Genomic DNA, 20,825 nt, shown 5'->3' with positions numbered 1-20,825 from the left:
GTGGCTAAAGGTTCTAGTTCTAAACCAAGGCCAGAATCAGAGAGAAAAAAAAAAGATTTTAATAAGAATGTCGCGAATCGAGGCATGACATTTTAGTTAAATCTGATAGTTGTCACAATATTTATATTTTGTAAATATCAATATTTATAAGTAAATATAGTAAAAAGTTATAATAAAAATTGAGCACGAGGGAAAAAATTGCTTCTCTGATGAAGGTATCATTTCAGTGGGAATTCCTCAGGGAAGTATTATGGGTCCTCTTTTCTTTGTTTTTTATGTAAATGATTTAGCTTTAGACGTTACAGATAACAATCAGAATACTCTTTTTGTGGAATTTGCAGATGATACTAACATTTTAACTATAGGGACATGCTTGAATAATTTATTGAATATCGCTAATAATAGATTAGAGACAGCAGAGAGATGGCTCAATATGAATAAACTCATACTGAATAGAGAAAAACAAATTATATCTGTTTTGTCACTAAAATAAATAATACAGTAGACTCCCTCTATAAGGAGAACTGAAATGGCAGACTAATTACCTCGTTATAAGCGGAACTCGTTATATCAGACAACAATAATATTGAAATATTTTGATGCCTCTTACGTTTATTACGTATTATTACGATGCGAGTGAAACTCTTACGTAGTTTATTAGGTGTCGCTGGTCGACCTGAACAATGAAACTTTGTACCATCGTAAATTGTAACTTTCCTACAATATGTATTCAATATCGGTCAATAGATAAACAGAAAGAAGTTTATTGCAGGCGGTGTTTATTACACCACTGGCCTCGATAATAACACAGATGTTGGGAATTTCTATATACAAGCAGTTGGAGTATTTATTTATAGCCATTACTTAGGTAAAAACATTTTTCAATTTCATATTTCCTCGTTATAACCAATTATGCCTCGTTATAAGCGAAACCTCGTAATATCCTTGGTCGTTATAGAGAGAGTTCACTGTCTTAATTTCACCAGAAACTGTCTTACTTTAATTGCAAATGGTTACTCTACGCCACAGCACAAAATTTCTGGGGGTACATATTGACCAAAATTTAGATTTTGAAGTGCATATAAATGAGATCTGTAACACATTAGCATCTCTCTGCCACTCTTTCAGAATAACAGCAAATTATTTGGACGAAAAATGTAAACGAGTTATATATTTTTCAAATATTCATTCTGTAATGCGATTTGGAATAATATTCTGGGAGGGAAGTAGTTACGCTGAACAGGTTTTTATATTACAAAAAAGAGCAATCAGAACTCTACTTAACTTGAAATACAGGGATTCATGTAGAGATAATTTTAAAAAACTCAACTTACTAACAATGACTGGAACATAGATATATGAACGCTTACTTTTCATTTTTAAAAATAGGCGCGTGTGTGTGTGTTTTTGTGTTTTATTGGCACTGGTTTAAGTAACCAACTGGCCAGTCAATGTGTTTTCAGTTCTCTCTTTTACAAAATATATGCTTAGTATCTAAATTTAAAACTATTACTACTACTAAGTTTTTTACTCTGTTTTTTGAAGTGAAAACTTCTTTAGGGACGTTGTGCGATTTTTGGATAGGGGAAAAAGCATTGAATTCGCGACCGTCATCGCGACCTTCATATTTAGGGACGTTGTGCGATTTTTGGACAGGGGAAAAAGCATTGAATTGGCGACCGTCATTGCGACCGTCATCGCGACCGTCATCGCGACCGTCATTGCGACCGTCATTGCTTCGACGAAATAATGTTGTGAAGTGAAAACTTCATTAGGGACGTTTTGGTCTTTTTAGATGGGGAAAAAGTATTGAATTAGCGACCGTCATCACTTCAGCGAAATAAATTTTTGAAGTGAAAAGTTCTTTAGGGACGTTGTGCAGTTTTTAGATGGGGAAAAATTATTAAATTAGCGACCGGTATTTGTTCGAGGAAATAAATTTTTGAAGTGAAAATTTTTTTTGGGACGTTGTGCACTTTTAAGATGGTAAAAAACTGTTGAATTAGCGACCGTCATCGCTTCGGCGAAATAAATTTTTGAAGTGAAAACTTCTTTAGGGACGTTTTGCACTTGTTCGATGGGAAAAAAGTATTAAATTAGCGACCGTCATTGCTTCGACGAAATAAATTTTTGAAGTGAAATCTTCTTTATGGACGTTGTGCCCTTTTTAGATGGAGAAAAATATTGAATTATCGACCGCCATCGCGACCGTCATTGCTTCGACGAAATAAATTTTTGAAGCGAAACCTTTTTTAGGGACGTTATACACTTTTTAGATGGAGAAAAAGTGTTGAATTAGCGACCGTCATCGCTTCGGCGAAATAAATTTTTCAAATGAAAACCTCCTTATAGACGTTGTGCACTTTTGGATGGAAAAGAGTTATGGAATTAGCGACCGTTATTGCTTCGACGAAATAAATTTTGAAGTGAATACTTTTTTAGGGACGTTTTGCACTTTTTCGATGGGAAAAAAGTATTAAATTAGCGACCGTCATTGCTTCGACGAAATAAATTTTTGAAGTGAAATCTTCTTTATGGACGTTGTGCCCTTCTTAGATGGAGAAAAAATATTGAATTATCGACCGTCATCGCGGCCGTCATTGCTTCGAAGAAATAAATTTTTGAAGTGAAAACTTCTTTAGGGACGTTATACACTTTTTAGATGGGGAATAAGTGTTGTATTAGCGACCGTCATCGCTTCGGCGAAATAAATTTTTCAAAAGAAAACTTCTTAGGGACGTTGTGCACTTTTTAGATGGGGAAAAAGTATTAAATTAGCGACCGTCATTGTTTGATGAAATAAATTTTTAAAGTGAAAACTTCTGTAGGGACGTTGTGCACTTTTTACATAGGAAAAAAGTATTGAGTTTGCGACCGTCATCACTTTGCCGAAATAAATTTCGTACGGACATAATATATATTATGTGTATGTATACATAAATAGCATAGAACGTACGCAACGCTTATATAATATAGGTATAGCACTTATTTTTGGATGTGGAAAAGCATTGAACTTGTAATTTATATACTATAAGAAGTTTTCACTTCTGTCGGCACTCCCATGAGTGCTTTAAATTTAATAAATTGGTCGAGTAACGATGTAACACCTCGGAGGTTTAGATCTTCTTAGTAACTTTTTATTTTATTTTATTATTTTTTTTTATAATTTTTTTTATCAGAGCTTTAATTTTAAACAATTAACATGGTTATATAAAATTTTATAAACATCTAGATTGTTCCATTGTAAAAGGTATATAAGGTTAAAAGGAAATTGTACACTAACTTGAACTAGATTGGTATAGAAATTTGATATTTCAATAAAATGTAAAGGACATTCTAACAGCATATGTTGTAGATCAGCTAGCTCTCCACATAAACATTCATCATTATCTACAAGTCCTATTTCTCTTTTGTAGACTGGAGTCAGACAGTGATTGCTTCTTGTTCGACAAATAGTTTTGATAAAGCCTCTGTTGGAAACTTGATTAAACCATGTCTTGATGGGAAGTGTAGGCTGGATTTTTTTGTAATACTTTCCTTTGACTGAATTGTTGTATTGTTACTGCCATTTCGTCCGTTTGATAGACCTGATAATATAAATAATGTCTCCCATAGGAAGTTGATAGGTTTGCGGAGCGGATTCCTTCATTGTTGCTTTTTTAGCCAGATTATCTACTATTTCGTTGTTTTTTTATACCAATGTGTGCTTTTAGCCAGCACAATATTATATTTTTGCCCGATTTCAAAGCTTCACTGTTCATTGCTATGATGTCACTGATGATATAATTTTCTTCAAAATTATGTACAGTATATATCAGTTTCTTTACAATTCTTTGGCAGTCTGTAAATATAACATAATTGAGTTCTTTTTGATTAATACATATTTTATATGCTTCTTTGATTGCAATGAATTCAGCTGTGAAAATTGTCATTTTATCAGGTAATCTGTTGTTTAGTTTTATACTTTTTTGTGGGTAATATATAGCATATCCAACTTTTCCTTCCATTTTTGAACCATCCGTATATAATTTCTGATAACTCCCCCAGTTGTTTTGTAAAGGGTGTGACCCGGTGTGTCTTATTGACTCAATAAGAATGGCTCTCGGCCATATCTCAGGAACCGTTTATACTACAGCTTTGGGAAAAAAAATTATAACAAAAGTTGCCTCGGGAAAAGCCTGGAAATTATTTTCATAATTGTAAGTCCACCGCTAGAGGGGTAACTAAATAACAAAAATTTAAAAATCAAAATTTTGCAAAATTTGCCTAATGAAAGGGCACTGGAAATTACATCATCGTATTCTTCATAAAATTCTGCGCATATTTGATTTCACAAGTTTAAGGTCTGCCTTTGCAAATAAGAGGTGGGGGTGAGTGGGAACCTTGTTATGAAAAAATGGCTGTAAGTCCGGTTCTGCTAAATCGATTTTTGCAAATTTGGTCTCGTTGAAAACAGCTCTTTTTCGCCCATCTAAGAGTTATAATTTCGAAACAGCCTAATAAGTAATATACCAGCTAGGAGGCGCTATTTTATTTTTTTCAGAAATCTAGTTTTCTTTGGAAAATTTTAAATACAAGTATGCATTTTTAATCCTGTATTACAAAATTAGACCAAACTAGCAACAGCATAGCGAAAACCGCATGTCGATACCTTTTTTCTATCTCGAGATATCTTAAGAAACGTATAAATTAGAAACATAACTGATACTGTTACCGGTGAACGAAGTTCAGGAAATCAAAATCGAGGCAAGTAGTGTGCTATGCAAAAAAATTAGAGTGTAGCACTTGCGGAGTGCCGATAGAAGTGAATATTTCCTATAGATTCGATTATATTCGGTTCGATTCAATGCGATTCCATTCGATTAGATTTAATTTTATTTAAGAATATACCAATTATGTCTATACTTTAATTTATAATATATACCCAATTTAATACACAATATATATGATTTGTCAAACGTAGCAAAGAGTTTGAAAATCTTACAATCACCATGAGGTTTTATGACGATTGTGAGATTTTTAAACTCTTTGCTACGTTTGACAAACACTAGTGATTTTACCCGTTAATTTTAGGATTAACAAATTAAAAAAACTTTATTTCAAATTTGATAGTGAATTTAATTATTATTATATAAAATAAATAAAATGTTTAAAAATACAATTTGAGGATATGTAGGTTAAAAGGAATAATGTATTAACAACTTTAAAAAGGTTACTTTTTATAAGGGCTCCCCCTTTAACGGGAGTACCTATCTAATAATAAACGAAATCTTCCATGCATTATTTACGATTCAAATTTACACGAAGTATTTACTATACTTCATGAGTAATTAAATTTTTCGCCAAATTGAAAAAAAATATTGGTTACTTTATTAAGAAAAATAATCTAAAGCTTTATGTAACTTTATATTTATTACTCCTAAAATTAACGGGTAAAATCACTAGTATATATTAAATTGGGTATATATTATGTATATGTATTAAATTATAGGCATAAGACATATATTAAATAAAATTAAATCTAATCGAATGTAATCGAATTGAATCGAACCGAATATAATCGAATCTATACGAACTATTCACTTCTGTCGGCACTCCGCAAGTGCTATGCTCTATTTTTTCCACAGCACACTACTTGCTTCCACTTTGATTTCCGGAACTTCGTTTACCGGTGACAGCATCAGTTATGTTTAAAATTTACACGTTTCTTAAGATATCTCGACATTTCTCTTTACACGATAGAAAAAAGATATCGACATGCGGTTTTCGCTATTTTGTTGCTAATTTGGTCTAATTTTGTAATACAGGATTAAAAATGCATACTTGTATTTAATATTTTCCAAAGAAAACTAGATTTCTGAAAAAAATTAAATAGCGCCTCCTAGCTGGCATATTACTTATTAGGCTATTTCGAAATTATAACTATTACATTAACGAAAAAGAGCTGTTTTCAACGAGACCCAGTTTGCAAAAATCTATTTAGCAGAACCGGACTTACAGGCCATTTTTTCATAACAAGGTTCCCACTCACCCCCACCTCTTATTTGCAAAGGTAGACTTAAACTTGTGAAATCAAATATGCGCAGAGTTTTATGAAGAATGCGATGATCTAATTACCAGTGCCCTTTCATAAGGAATATTTTGTAAAATTTTTATTTTTAAATTTTTTATATTCAGTTACGCCCTCTAGCGGTGGACTTACAATATTGAAAATATTTTCCAGGCTTTTCCCGTGACGACTTTTGTTATAAAATTTTTTCCCCAAAGCTGCACTATAAACGGTTCCTGAGATATGGCCGAAAGCCATTCTTATTGGGCACCCGGTACACACTGAAGGTGGTCTATTTTAGTAAGGAAGTCTGTCGCACGAATATTACTTAAATGACAGTTAACTCGAGATAAATAATCTTCATAATTTAATTTTCGAGACGAGCTATGTTCTATTTGGTGTATGTCGCCAATGGAATTTGAAACGTTGAGAAGGCTTTCCAAAACTAAAAGCAGTTTCTTTTTTCCCAGTAATAATGAGTTAGGTATGAGGTGGTTAGATGAACAATTTTATTTAATAGCAGTTTATCGTTAACCGCCACTTTAACTATAAATTTCTCACTTAGGTATTCCCTGCGTAATGAAAGTGGAGGTTCATTAAGCTCACATTCCATGACCAATATAGGTGTGCTACTAAGATAACCAGTGCATAACCTAAGTGCTATATTTTTGACCTTCTCGATTTTTTGGAGTACAGAGTTTGATGCTGAGCCATAAAAAAAAAGATCCATAGTCTAAGATCGATCTTATCAAATTTCTGTATAGAAATATTGATATGTTTGGTTCAGCTCCCCAGTTACTGACAGTTACAGTCTTTATGATATTCATTGCATTTTCCGTTCTTCTTAATATGTAATTTGTGTGTTCTTTCCAATTTAATTTGGAGTCTAAGAATACACCAAGAAATTTTATTGAAGTTTTATAAGGAATACTATTATTATCAAATTGTAGATGGCTCTGAGGAAAATATCGTTTTCTAGTAAAGGTAACAATGGTTGCGTTCATCAAACAGAGAGCTTGGAATCGGATTGCAATCGGATTGGAAGCTCTTTTACTAGTGAACGGTGCGCTGAATTAATCGGATTGGAAGCGCTCGCCATTTTATTCAGCCTTAAATTTGTTATTGTGCTGTGATAGCTGAATCCCGCCAACTTTAAAATTAAGTTCAAAGTAAAATGGATAATTTAATTAAAATTGAATATAAATACAATAATTATTGTATGTAATTTATTGTAAATATTTGTAGTTCTTATTTTAGTATTATTAATATGTATCCTATTATAATAGTTACTAGAAATATTAACACAATATCTGTATAGTAGGTACCTACCTCATTTATTTTCCAACAATCCAGTTTTTGATTGATTCACAAATCTTATAAAAATTGGTATTGATTGCATACCAACTATTTGTAATTAATATTTACCTACAATAAAATTAAATTTAATATAGGTAGGTAGGTACCTATACAATAATACTCCATATTAGTTATTTTCAATAATATTTCCAATTTTTTATTCTTCTTCACCCACCGTTATGTTATTAATTTCTTTATTTAGCATACCTACTCAATATTGCATTTATCCAGAACATTATTGCCTTCTATATTATAAAATTGTGTAAAACACAATGTTCGTTAATCGAATATTTTCTGTATCAAATTTTAATCCTCTAAATTTGCATTTTATTAGTTCAAACCTTTCTACAGCTGACCGAATCTTTAATTTATTATCAAAATTTTCTTGTTCTTGTAGTAAACGTTTATTATTCTGGTAAGATTTCATTAAGTTAAGTATCTAGATATGCCGAATTTTGAATGAGATTTATATTCGCTGGTAAAATGGAATCTGCTCGAGTTAAATAGTTAATAGGCCTGGATCCTGCATACCAAAAGAAAGTTTATTAATAGCAAGCTGAAAATTTGTTATTAGCTTAACAGTGTCTAGTCGGACAAACTTTGATGTTTTAATTTAAAACAAACACTGGAACGGGAAGTTTTAATTGTTGAACAGGTTACAGGTTTCGAACGTCAGACTACAAAAACGTCTCATGTGTTGTGTCAGACAGAACTTCCAATTGATTTGCTACTCTTTCATTAGCATGCAAAATTAGACTGCTATTTATCACCAATATAATTCCTATCCTCTGACATGTTCTACGTGTCGGAATTATTAAAATGCCCAACATAGAGAGAGACATACTTTATTGATACAATGTACCAAAAGGCCATCGACCAAAGTCTTTCAGCCAACTGCCCAACATATTTTTCGGACAAAAATTTTTTCATATATTATAATATACAAAGTTTGCTATTGAATAAACTTAAAAACAACCTGCTAGTTTTCACAATCATAAACTTGTCAGGATGGCACGTTCCACAATTAAGGCTTCCCCTGTTCCAGTGTTTCTATACATCAAAGTGTGTCCAACTAGACACCGTTAAGCTATTAACAAATTTGAGCTTGCTATTAATCAACTTTTTTTTGGTATGCGGTATCCAGGCCTAGGTACGAAATTTTTAAAAGTAGACGTTTTAAAAAAAATTTAATTATACAGTTTAAACAGCTTTTTCAAAACTATTTACAATCATATTATTTGTTGTCATTTCATGGAATTAGGCATAATCCAAATTTAATATAAGTACTATGAAAAAAGAACTAGAGGGAGATATAATCTATTTTTTAATACGATTCTTTGATCACAACCAACTAACTCTTGAGATAAACTGGGAATGCAGTAGACATCCCTTTATGATGCTCATACAGAAGCACATTTCCAAGCAATCTCACATTACAAAGTTGTTGCTGGCATCCTATAAAGGGAAAAAATAATTATTTTGCATGGTTACATTATCTTGAAGCTGTATTCGATAAAAAATTCTGAAACGAGAAAGCTCACTTTAATACTTATCCGGGCAAGACATTTTACTTCCATATAAAAGACATGGCATTTCGGGCCTATTGAGCCTCAATTGCCCGGATAAGGGTTAAAACAGTAAAAGAAAACGCAGCAGCATAAGGTACTGTTGGTTGGGAGCACTCTGAAGACCACCATGTGTTCGTTGTTCTCTGATAATACCATCAATACAGATAGAATTATTTCTACGAGTATGGCTATGTCAAACGAAATAAGGATTGAGAGACCTTTTAGATGCTCTCAGTGAAACAAATGCAATTTTAGAGCCACAACCAAATACTAGGAACGCTAAGGAAGAAATTCCTCTTATTAAAAAAAGAATGGAGGGACAATTCTTGTTAACAAATTCTGCTTAACAATGGAGGAGGAAGATATATGAAAGGTTGTGTTAAGTACAATACATTTAGTTTTTATCTAAGCATGAAAATAAATATTATGACCACATTTGTACTACATTTATTTTCAAACAAACCAGTTTTTTATTGATTCACAAAAAATTTTTATTGATTACGATTTACAATTAACCCATTCGCAGATACGACTAATATGCATGTACTTACAAAGGGAAATTACTGTCTGCATATGAAGATGTGTCCACAAATGTGTTAATACAATATTTACAATAAAATTATATTATAGAATATTTACAATAAAATTAAACTCAATATACACATTGATATTCAAGATTAGTTATTTCCAATTTTTTGTAATTCTATATTATTTGGGTGAAAATCTTATGTCCAGAGCTCTTTGGCAAACCAAACGTATCCCCAGCAACAAATTCTCTGGTTTACTTAGCATCCACATCATAAACATTAATTTTTTCCAATAGAATTATTCTGTTTTCAAATTGGTGGATATGACCAATACAATTAAATAGTTCCTGGAAATATAACAATATAATATACATGATGTTATTAATTTGTTATACAATTTTACCTGGAAAGTAGTTCTGGACATACGAAAATGTTCTCTAAATTGGATATTGAATTATGGTTTATATATATTTAATTTCATCTCATCCTTCTGGAATAATTGTGAGGCAGGTACATCTGCTAAATGTATAACGGCATTTGCTAATTTCGTCCCCAAACAAAAATTCTTCAAGAATATTATCCATTTTAGCTTAGACACAGTTTCAGTTTTATTTAAAAACAAAACTGTCTAGGTTATAAATTATATAAACAAAGAATAAAAAAATAAACAAATGGAACACAGAACACTCTCAATCGAATGTCAAACGTCAGTCGTTCACTAGTAAAAAAACTGTCAGCGTTTCAGCGCAAATTAATCGGATTGCACTCGGATTATTCTGGTGAACGCGACCAATGGTTGATTTACTCTCTGAGATTGTTAAGTTATTATCGGTCGGCAATTTTTTTATAATATTCAATGCCGATTTGAGGTAATCATTACATCTATCTATTGACTTATTTTCTACATATATCGCAACATCATCAGCATACTGTAGGATTTTTATGTGTTAAGGAAGTTTAGTTTCTAAGTCAGCAGTATACAGTATATATAATATAGGGCTTAAGATGCTAGCCTGTGGTAGTCCCAAAGATGTGTAGCGGTAGTTACATTTATCTCCATTTAATCTAACGTGAACTGCTCAATTAATGTATAAGTTAATGGTCGCGTTCACCAGAATAATCCGAGTGCAATCCGATTAATTTGCGCTGAAACGCTGACAGTTTTTTTACTAGTGAACGACTGACGTTTGACATTCGATTGAGAGTGTTCTGTGTTCCATTTGTTTATGTTTTTATTCTTTGTTTATATAATTTATAACCTAAACCTAGACAGTTTTGTTTTTATTTTAAATAAAACTGAAACTGTCTAAACTAAAATGGATAATATTCTTGAAGAACTTTTGTTTGGGGACGAAATTAGCAAATGCCGTTATACATTTAGCAGATGTACCTACCTCAAATTATTCCAGAAGGATGAGATGAAATTAAATATATATATAAACCATAATTCAATATCCAATTTAGAGAACATTTTCGTATGTCCAGAACTACTTTCCAGGTAAAATTGTATAACAAATTAATAACATCATGTATATTATATTGTTATATTTCCAGGAACTATTTAATTGTATTGGTCATATCCACCAATTTGAAAACAGAATAATTCTATTGGAAAAAATTAATGTTTATGATGTGGATGCTAAGTAAACCAGATAATTTGTTGCTGGGGATACGTTTGGTTTGCCAAAGAGCTCTGGACATAAGATTTTCACCCAAATAATATAGAATTACAAAAAATTGGAAATAACTAATCTTGAATATCAATGTGTATATTGAGTTTAATTTTATTGTAAATATTCTATAATATAATTTTATTGTAAATATTATATTAACACATTTGTGGACACATTTTCATATGCAGACAGTAATTTCCCTTTGTAAGTACATGCATATATAGTCGTATCTGCGAATGGGTTAATTGTAAATCGTAATCAATAAAAATTTTTTGTGAATCAATAAAAAACTGGTTTGTTTGAAAATAAATGTAGTACAAATGTGGTTATAATATTTATTTTCATGCTTAGATAAAAACTAAATGTATTGTAACACAACCTTTCATATATCTTCCTCCTCCATTGTTAAGCAGAATTTGTTAACAAGAATTGTCCCTCCATTCTTTTTTTAATAAGAGGAATTTCTTCCTTAGCGTTCCTAGTATTTGGTTGTGGCTCTAAAATTGCATTTGTTTCACTGAGAGCGTCTAAAAGGTCTCTCAATCCTTATTTCGTTTGACATAGCCATACTCGTAGAAATAATTCTATCTGTATTGATGGTATTATCAGAGAACAAAGAACACATGGTGGTCTTCAGAGTGCTCCCAACTAACAGTACCTTATGCTGCTGCGTTTTCTTTTACTGTTTTAACCCTTATCCGGGCAAGTGGGGCTCAATAGGCCCGAAACGCCATGTCTTTTATATGGAAGTAAAATGTCTTGCCCGGATAAGTATTAAAGTGAGCTTTCTCGTTTCAGAATTTTTTATCGAATACAGCTTCAAGATAACGTAACCATGCAAAATAATTATTTTTTCCCTTTATAGGATACCAGCAACAACTTTGTAATGTAAGATTGCTTGGAAATGTGCTTCTGTATGAGCATCATAAAGGGATGTCTACTGCATTCCCAGTTTATCTCAAGAGTTAGTTGGTTGTGATCAAAGAATCTTATTAAAAAATAGATTATATCTCCCTCTAGTTCTTTTTTCATAGTACTTATATTAAATTTGGAGTATGCCTAATTCCATGAAATGACAACAAATAATATGATTGTAAATAGTTTTGAAAAAGCTGTTTAAACTGTATAATTAAATTTTTTTTAAAACGTCTACTTTTAAAAATTTCGTACCTAGGCCTGGATCCCGCATACCAAAAAAAAGTTGATTAATAGCAAGCTCAAATTTGTTAATAGCTTAACAGTGTCTAGTTGGACACACTTTGATGTATATAAACACTGGAACAGGGGAAGCCTTAATTGTGGAACGTGCCATCCTGACAAGTTTATGATTGTGAAAACTAGCAGGTTGTTTTTAAGTTTATTCAATAGCAAACTTTGTATATTATAATATATGAAAAAATTTTTGTCCGAAAAATATGTTGGGCAGTTGGCTGAAAGACTTTGGTCGATGGCCTTTTAGTACATTGTATCAATAAAGTATGTCTCTCTCTCTATGTTGGGCATTTTAATAATTCCGACACGTAGAACATGTCAGAGGATAGGAATTATATTGGTGATAAATAGCAGTCTGATTTTGCATGCTAATGAAAGAGTAGCAAATCAATTGGAAGTTCTGTCCGACACAATACATGAGACGTTTTTGTAGTCTGGCGTTCGAAACCTGTAACCTGTTCAACAATTAAAACTTCCCGTTCCAGTGTTTGTTTTAAATTAAAACATCAAAGTTTGTCCGACTAGACACCGTTAAGCTAATAATAAATTTTCAGCTTGCTATTAATAAACTTTCTTTTGGTATGCAGGATCCAGGCCTATTAACTATTTAACTCGAGCAGATTCCATTTTACCAGCGAATATATATCTCATTCAAAATTCGGCATATCTAGATACTTAACTTAATGAAATCTTACCAGAATAATAAACGTTTACTACAAGAACAAGAAAATTTTGATAATAAATTAAAGATTCGGTCAGCTGTAGAAAGGTTTGAACTAATAAAATGCAAATTTAGAGGATTAAAATTTGATACAGAAAATATTCGATTAATGAACATTGTGTTTTACACAATTTTATAATATAGAAGGCAATAATGTTCTGGATAAATGCAATATTGAGTAGGTATGCTAAATAAAGAAATTAATAATATAACGGTGGGTGAAGAAGAATAAAAAATTGGAAATATTATTGAAAATAACTAATATGGAGTATTATTGTATAGGTACCTACCTACCTATATTAAATTTAATTTTATTGTAGGTAAATATTAATTACAAATAGTTGGTATGCAATCAATACCAATTTTTATAAGATTTGTGAATCAATCAAAAACTGGATTGTTGGAAAATAAATGAGTTAGGTATTTCTAGTAACTATATAAATAAAAAAACACAAATAGTTCTAACTTAATTTAGATATTAACTATATATAGGATACATATAAATAAGAACTACAAATATTTACAATAAATTACATACAATAATTATTGTATTTATATTCAATTTTAATTAAATTGTCCATTTTACTTTGAACTTAATTTTAAAGTTGGCGAGATTCAGCTATCACAGCACAATAACAAATTTAAGGCTGAATAAAATGGCGAGCGCTTCCAATCCGATTAATTCAGCGCACCGTTCACTAGTAAAAGAGCTTCCAATCCGATTGCAATCCGATTCCAAGCTCTCTGTTTGATGAACGCAACCAATGATGTTCCATGTTACAATCTCAGGTATTCCTATTTCCAACATTTTCGCGTATAGTATGTAAAGATTAACGTTGTCGTAAGCCCCTTTTATATCTAAGAACAAAGCACTAACTGCTTTCTTATAAATAAAGGAACTATAAATGTCTATTAAAAAGTGGCAGAGACTATCTTGTTTGGAATGAACGTACTTGCTCAAAGATGTCGAGATATATCTGTAGACATATACTGTTGTTTTATTGACTTCCAAAAAGCATTTGATGGTGTTAAGTACTCTATATTGATCGAAGCTCTAAAAGACATAGGCTTGGACGGCAGAGATGTTCGAATAATTGCAAATTTATATTGGAATCAAACAACATCAGTTTTACTAGAGGGTGTGGAATCACAGGCTCTTAATATTAAAAGAGCAGTACGCCAGGGCAGTACGGCAGGGATGCCTCTTGTCACCATTGCTTTTCAACGTTTAATCCGAAAGAATTTTCAGAAAAGCTCTTTCTGAAAAACAAGAAGGAATACTTGTGAACGGTGAAGTCATCAATAATTTGCGATATGCAGACGATAGAGTACTCCTAGCTTCTAGTCAAGAAGATCTGCAAACACTACTTGATAGTGTCGTTGAGAGTTGTAAGGAGGCAGGTCTGGATCTGAACATACGGAAAACCAAAATACTCGTAATAAGTAAACAGCAGCATATAAAACCGTCAATACAGTGCGTCCATAAAGTAACGCATAAATTCATTATTTCGTAAACCGGCGACTTTAAAGAAAAATCCCGAAACAGGTCGATTTTTATTTTTAATTTCGGATTTTTTGGCATATATATCATACTAGTGACGTCATCCATCTGGGCGTGATTACGTAATAGTTGATTTTTTAAATGAGAATAGGGGTCATGTGATAGCTCATTTGAAAGGGTATTTAATTCTCTATTCCCTTATATAAACATTAACATATTTATTTATACAAGGTGTTCGAAAAAACATTTTTTTAATTAAAATAATTGAGACAAAAAGAAGAATATAATATGTAATTTATCTAATTCAAAATACGTTTTAATGTTGTCAGAAAACAGAAGAAAATGTTTATTTGACAAATAAATATTGTTTTTCGCTTAAATTCAATGTTAAAGCTGCCACCCACCTGCCTCTTGCTAGTTTGAACATTTCGTTCAAGCGAAAATCAATGTTTATTTGTCAAATATTTTTTTTCTGTTTACTGACAGTAGGAAAACGCATTTTGAATTAAATAAATTACATACATTCTTCGTTTTGTCTCATTTATTTTAATTAAAAAAATATTTTTTGAACACCCTGTATAAATAATTATGTTAATGTTTACATTAGTGAACAGAGAATTGAATACCCTTTCAAATGAGCTATCACATGACCTCTATTCTCATTTAAAAAAATAATCGATTACTTCATCACGCCCAGATGGATGACGTCACTATTATGATATATATGCCAAAAAATCGGAAATTAAAAATAAAAATCGACCTGTTTTGAGATTTTTCTTTAAAGTTGCCGGTTTACGAAATAATGAATTTATGCGTTACTTTATGGACGCACTGTATATCTAAAAAATAATACCAAACTTAATACCAAAGACAGCAACTAAATTGTAACTCAGAAAGTCACGGCGAAATTAGATCTAGGATAGAGCAGGCTAGAGCCGCTTTTAGAAGGATGTCCAAGGTGCTATGTAACAGAGACCTAAAATTGGCATTGAGGATCCGCCTACTTCGCTGCTACGTGTTCTCGGTCTTACTTTATGGTGTCGAGTCCTGGACTGTGAATAAAATCGATCTAAATCGCCTTGAGGCTTTCGAAATGTGGTGCTATAGAAGAATTTTAAAAGTTTCCTTGGTGGAGAAGATTCGAAACTCCACAATACTAGAACGTCTCAGCAAGACTACTGAGATCATAAAAAGCATCAAGCAGAGAAAGCTGGAGTACTTCGGACATATAATGAGAGGTCCCAAATATAGGCTGCTACAAAATATTATGCAAGGAAAAATAGCAGGCAAACGCAGTCCAGGACGAAGAAGAACCTCATGGTTGAAGAACTTGCGAGATTGGTATGGTGTTGATACAAGCATGCTATTTAGGGTGGCAGTGAATAAAATTAAGATAGGTATGATGGTAACCAACGTTCTGAAAGGACATGGTACATGAAGAAGAAGAAGAGACTATCTTGTGTGGATTTACCTTTTCTAAAACCAAACTGACTTTTTGGTAATAGGTTGTTCTTTTCTAACCAAAATTCCAGACGGTTTTTAATGAGTCTTTCATATGTTTTAAGTATACAGGAAGCCAGACCGATTGGACGGTAAGAATCCCAATTCTTTGATTTTCCTGGTTTTAAAACCGGGATAATAGTGTAAACGTGCCAATCGTCAGGAATCTTTATGAGGCGCATCCAAATTTCATTTTATAGATTTAGATATATAGATTACCAATTCTTGAAAGATTTGATAGCATCGAATAATGGATGTTATCAGCACCTGGTGCTGAATTTGAGGTTTTCTTCAACTCAAAGTTAAGTTTAGTGGCAGAAAATGGTTTGATTAGGAAACGGATTGGTTCTGGAACTGACCTATTTAGGGATTCGACATAATCTCTCCAGCTATTTCTTTTAGTTTGTTTAGTGATCTTCTTGATCTCGTGTGCGTCATCTTTTTTATACTTAAGTAGGTTTTCATGGTTTGGATTTTCTTTGAATATACAAAAACTTTCCTGTCTTCTTCTGACTGCTTCGTCACATTCTAAATCCCACCAGTATTTTCTTCTAGAAGTTGGTTTTTTTATTTTAAATTTGGGGATGCAGTAGGACGCAGTTGTATTTATATTGTGCAAAAATTTCTCATAAGAATTTATATTTTCAATTTGAGAGAAGATATCTTCCGACTACTGTTCATATAATTTCCAGTCGGCATTCTTTAAATTCCACTTTTGTGAATATGGATTATATGAATGATTTGGTTGATCCTCTAATTCTACTCTTATAGGTGTATGGTCTGAACCAAATAGGTCTTAAAGTGTTTTCCAAGTGATCAGCTGGTTTAAGTCAGGAGTACAAATGGTCAGCTCTATTGCCGATTTCGAGAAGTTCCTAAAGAAAGTAGGAGAGCCATCATTTTTGAATATTAAATTATTATCGTCTATACAGTCCATCCATAGATTCTACCTTTCATATATGTTTGGTTATCTAGGCCCCAAGCAATGTGATGAGCATTAAGGTCACCTCCTATTATAAATGGTCTTTCTATAGATGTTATGAAATTGTTCCACTAAAGTAACAATAACTTGGTTCCTGGGGGAACATACATAGATATAAATGTGACAGTATATGACTTAAACTTTATTTTTATTGCTACTTTATTGACGTTTATTAAATCGACTTTCATGGTGACTTCCTCATAATACAGTTTTGAGTTTATTAAAATTGCTGAGCCACCACCAACAGTTGCTGAAAAACGGTCGTTTCTGACAATAATGTACCCGTGAAAGTTAATATATTTTTCTGGTTTAAATCTAGTATCTGATAATAATGCGATATCAACTTTTTGGTCTTCTAATAAGTGGATAAGGTTTTCTCTATTAGAGTTAGCCGATCTACAATTCCATTGACAAATTACCAATCTATTCATTATTATATAAAAGAGAAGTTACAACTGAGTGAATTGAATTTATTAGAACTGATTTTTCTGGAATTTCAAAATTTTTGTGATTTATATTAGAGATAATACTTGTAACTATATTTACATGACACTTAAAACATCGAGGATTACTTTTACACCCCTTATTCATGTGCCCATACCTATAGCAGTTGTAGCAGATAATTACTTTTTGCTGGTATTTTTCTACAGTGTGTAAAACATGATTTATTACTACATATTTTGGTATATTCTGGCATTTAACTGACACAATTATTGATTTTGTTAGTTTAAGTATTACTTTGCCATCTGCTATTATTTTTCTCGTTATTCTTTTTACATACTCTACCGAGAATTTACAATGATGATCAAATGCCTTTATCCTATTTTTCAGATATTTTTCTTATATATCTGAATCTATATCCCTCACTACACCTAGTTTAAACAATTGAAATTTTGGAATGTATGCGGCCAGATTTTTTTGAATAAGGAATTTGGAGGCAACTAAAGTATTTGCGCTACTATAATTTTTGAATGTGACCCTAACTCGGTTTCGTCCGATTGAGTCAATTTTTTTTATATAATTGTCAATTTCTGGATGTAACTTAAATAGGATTTCGCCTATTTTAACAGCGTTTAATTTTCCTGTAAAATTTAAATCGGAGTTTTCAATGAAAATGTGAAAAGGTCCTAAATAAGTTTTCTCGTATAAATAAACAGGTCTGGTTTTTTCTGGCTGATCTGAGTTTACTAAAGTATTTTGTTTTTCATTAATATTGTTGGTAAGATTAATACTACTACTTATCTTATTTTGAAGCTGGTTGTGTGGAAATCCATTTAAATCTCTTGAATCACAGCTACTATCCATCGCATTCTCAATATCATAGAGGAGTTTTCAAGTAACGTTCAACTAATTAACATTTTCAAAATGTAAACGAAATAAGGAAAAGTTTAACAAAACTAAACAAACTAAATTAGAACGATATAAATCAAATAACATATAAAATAACGATATAAAAGAACATAAGGTAACGAACATGGCAATGGATAAGGATACAAGTACAATAAATCATAAACGACAGGAAAGAGAAGGACAAAAAAGAAAAGAGGAAGAAAGAAACAAGGAGAACAGAAAAGAAATGTGGAAGCTGGGAACCTGGAATATTAGAAGTATACAAGGCAAAAAAAAGAACTGGAGATGAAGTTTGAAGAAGCAGGACTAAATATACTAACAATAACTGAAACTAAGAAAAAAGGACAAGGAATGGTAAAAACAGAAAATGATCATGTCTTAATATATAGTAGAATAAAAGAAAAGAGAGCAGTGGCAGGGGTGGGATGCATAGTGCACACCAGATTAACAGACCAAATAAGTAATTGGAAAGCCTGGCCAGAGAGAATACTATCGGTTGAAATGAAAGATAAAGGTAAGAATCTAAAAACAATAATAATTTTATATAGTCCAAACAAAGACGACTCGGCTTATAATAAGGATAAACTCCGGGAAGAATTAGCATTGGTCACGGAACACGCAAAAGGAGATATATATTTAGCAGGAGACTTTAATAGCAGAGTAGGAGCAAATAATCAGGAATATAAAGAGGTATTAGGAAAATATGGAGAAACAGCACGGAACAATAATGATATAAGAATGCTAGATTTCTGTATGATGCACAATTTAGTAATAACGAATACATTTTTTGAACACAAAAACATGCACAAGTACACAAGAGAAGTTAAAAGTAGAGAAGAAAAATTGATAACTGATTACATGTTAGTAGAACAAAATAACAAGAAAAACGTAATAGACACAAAAGTTGGAAAGGGTCCAGAAATAGGAAGTGACCACTATTTAGTAATAATGAAAATAAAACAAAATATGTCAGATGATAACAACACTCACAAAATGCAAGAAAAGAAGCAAGAATATGAAACTATTAGGTCATATAAGTTGAGAAATACAGATAATACTGAAAAGTACCAGATGATCATAAATCAAAAACTAGAAAATACTAAAGAAAATAGAGAGGGTCAAAACGTTGAACAATTATGGAACTATTTCAAAGAGATAATACTAAATACAGCGACAAAGTATGGGGAACAAGTAAAAACAGCAATAAAAGAAAGCAAACTGCATGGTCGAATGAAGAAATAAAACAACAAGTTAAAAGAAAGAAAAATGCTTGGAAAATATACTTACAAAACAAAACAACAAAAAACTATGAAGAATATAAAAACACAGGAGACTAGTAAAAGAACTGGTTACAAAGGCAAAGAAGGACAAATGGACAGAATTTGGAGAAAATATGGAAACAAACAGTAAAGATAATCAAAAACTGTTCTAAATAAAAATCAAAAATCAAAAATTCAAGAAATAGAAAACATAAAGAATAAAACTGGCGAAATGCTTACAGAAGAAAATGAAATAATCAACAGATGGAGAGAATATTTCCAAGAGATGCTACAAACTCACTGCTATCAAGAAGAAAACAATGTAGCAAACCAAAGAATAGAAGAAAACAATGTAGCAAACCAAAGAATAGAAGTAGACAATGTAGACCCTATACCTAACCATAAATGAACTGCAAGAAGCTATTGCAGAAATGAAAAACGGAAAAGCACCAGGGTATGACAGAATAACCAGTGAAATGATAAAAAATGGGACAAAATGTAACAGAGCTATTATTTAAAATATTTAATACAGTTTGGAGAGAAGAACAGATATTGATGGACTGGTAGAAGGCACAGATAGTGCCGATTTATAAAAAGGGCGATAGAACACATTGCAACAATTATAGAGGAATAACACTGTTAAGCACTGCCATGAAAATATACGAAAAAATACTGAACAAAAAAATAATCGGAAAAATTGACAGCACACTAGAGGAATCACAAAGCGGTTTCAGAAAAGGCAGAAGCACCCAGGATCATATATTTACAATCAAGCAAATAATGGAAAAATATCAGCAACAGGAGAAAAAAATGTATATGGCTTACATAGATCTTGAAAACGCTTTTGCACCTAGAGAAGAGAGGTATAGGTAACAAAATGATAAGGGTAATTAAGAACATTTACAACAACAATGTGAATTATATCGTCAGCCAAAACAGAACATCAAAACCATTTACAACGAACGAAGGACTGAAACAAGGAGGAGGATTAAGTCCAACACTGTTTGTAATTTACATGGATGAGATAATTAAAGAATGTAAAGTAAAAGTGAAAAAATAGCATGTGGGTCATAGAAATTTAAGAAGAGTAGACATTTCAGAAGGAGCATTCGCCGATGACCTCGTCA

The 20,825-nt window shown here is 31.8% G+C and overlaps 1 protein-coding gene and 1 long non-coding RNA gene across 2 annotated transcripts in view; both read right to left on the bottom strand.

Annotated features, from left to right (window-relative positions):
• Positions 1-20,825, bottom strand: part of LOC126888127 (2-hydroxyacyl-CoA lyase 1) — a 784,683-nt gene that overhangs the window by 315,205 nt on the left and 448,653 nt on the right. The gene's annotated exons all lie outside the window — the stretch shown is intronic.
• Positions 9,405-10,288, bottom strand: LOC126888129 (uncharacterized). The gene is made up of 2 exons (XR_007699411.1): positions 9,904-10,288; positions 9,405-9,847 (listed from the first exon to the last, which is right to left on the bottom strand). It is a non-coding gene; the product is annotated as an uncharacterized LOC126888129 (long non-coding RNA).

This window comes from Diabrotica virgifera, chromosome 7, assembly GCF_917563875.1.
Source record: "Diabrotica virgifera virgifera chromosome 7, PGI_DIABVI_V3a".
Classification (NCBI taxonomy): Eukaryota; Metazoa; Arthropoda; class Insecta; order Coleoptera; family Chrysomelidae; genus Diabrotica; species Diabrotica virgifera.
This window is presented reverse-complemented; position numbering and strand designations above follow the sequence as displayed.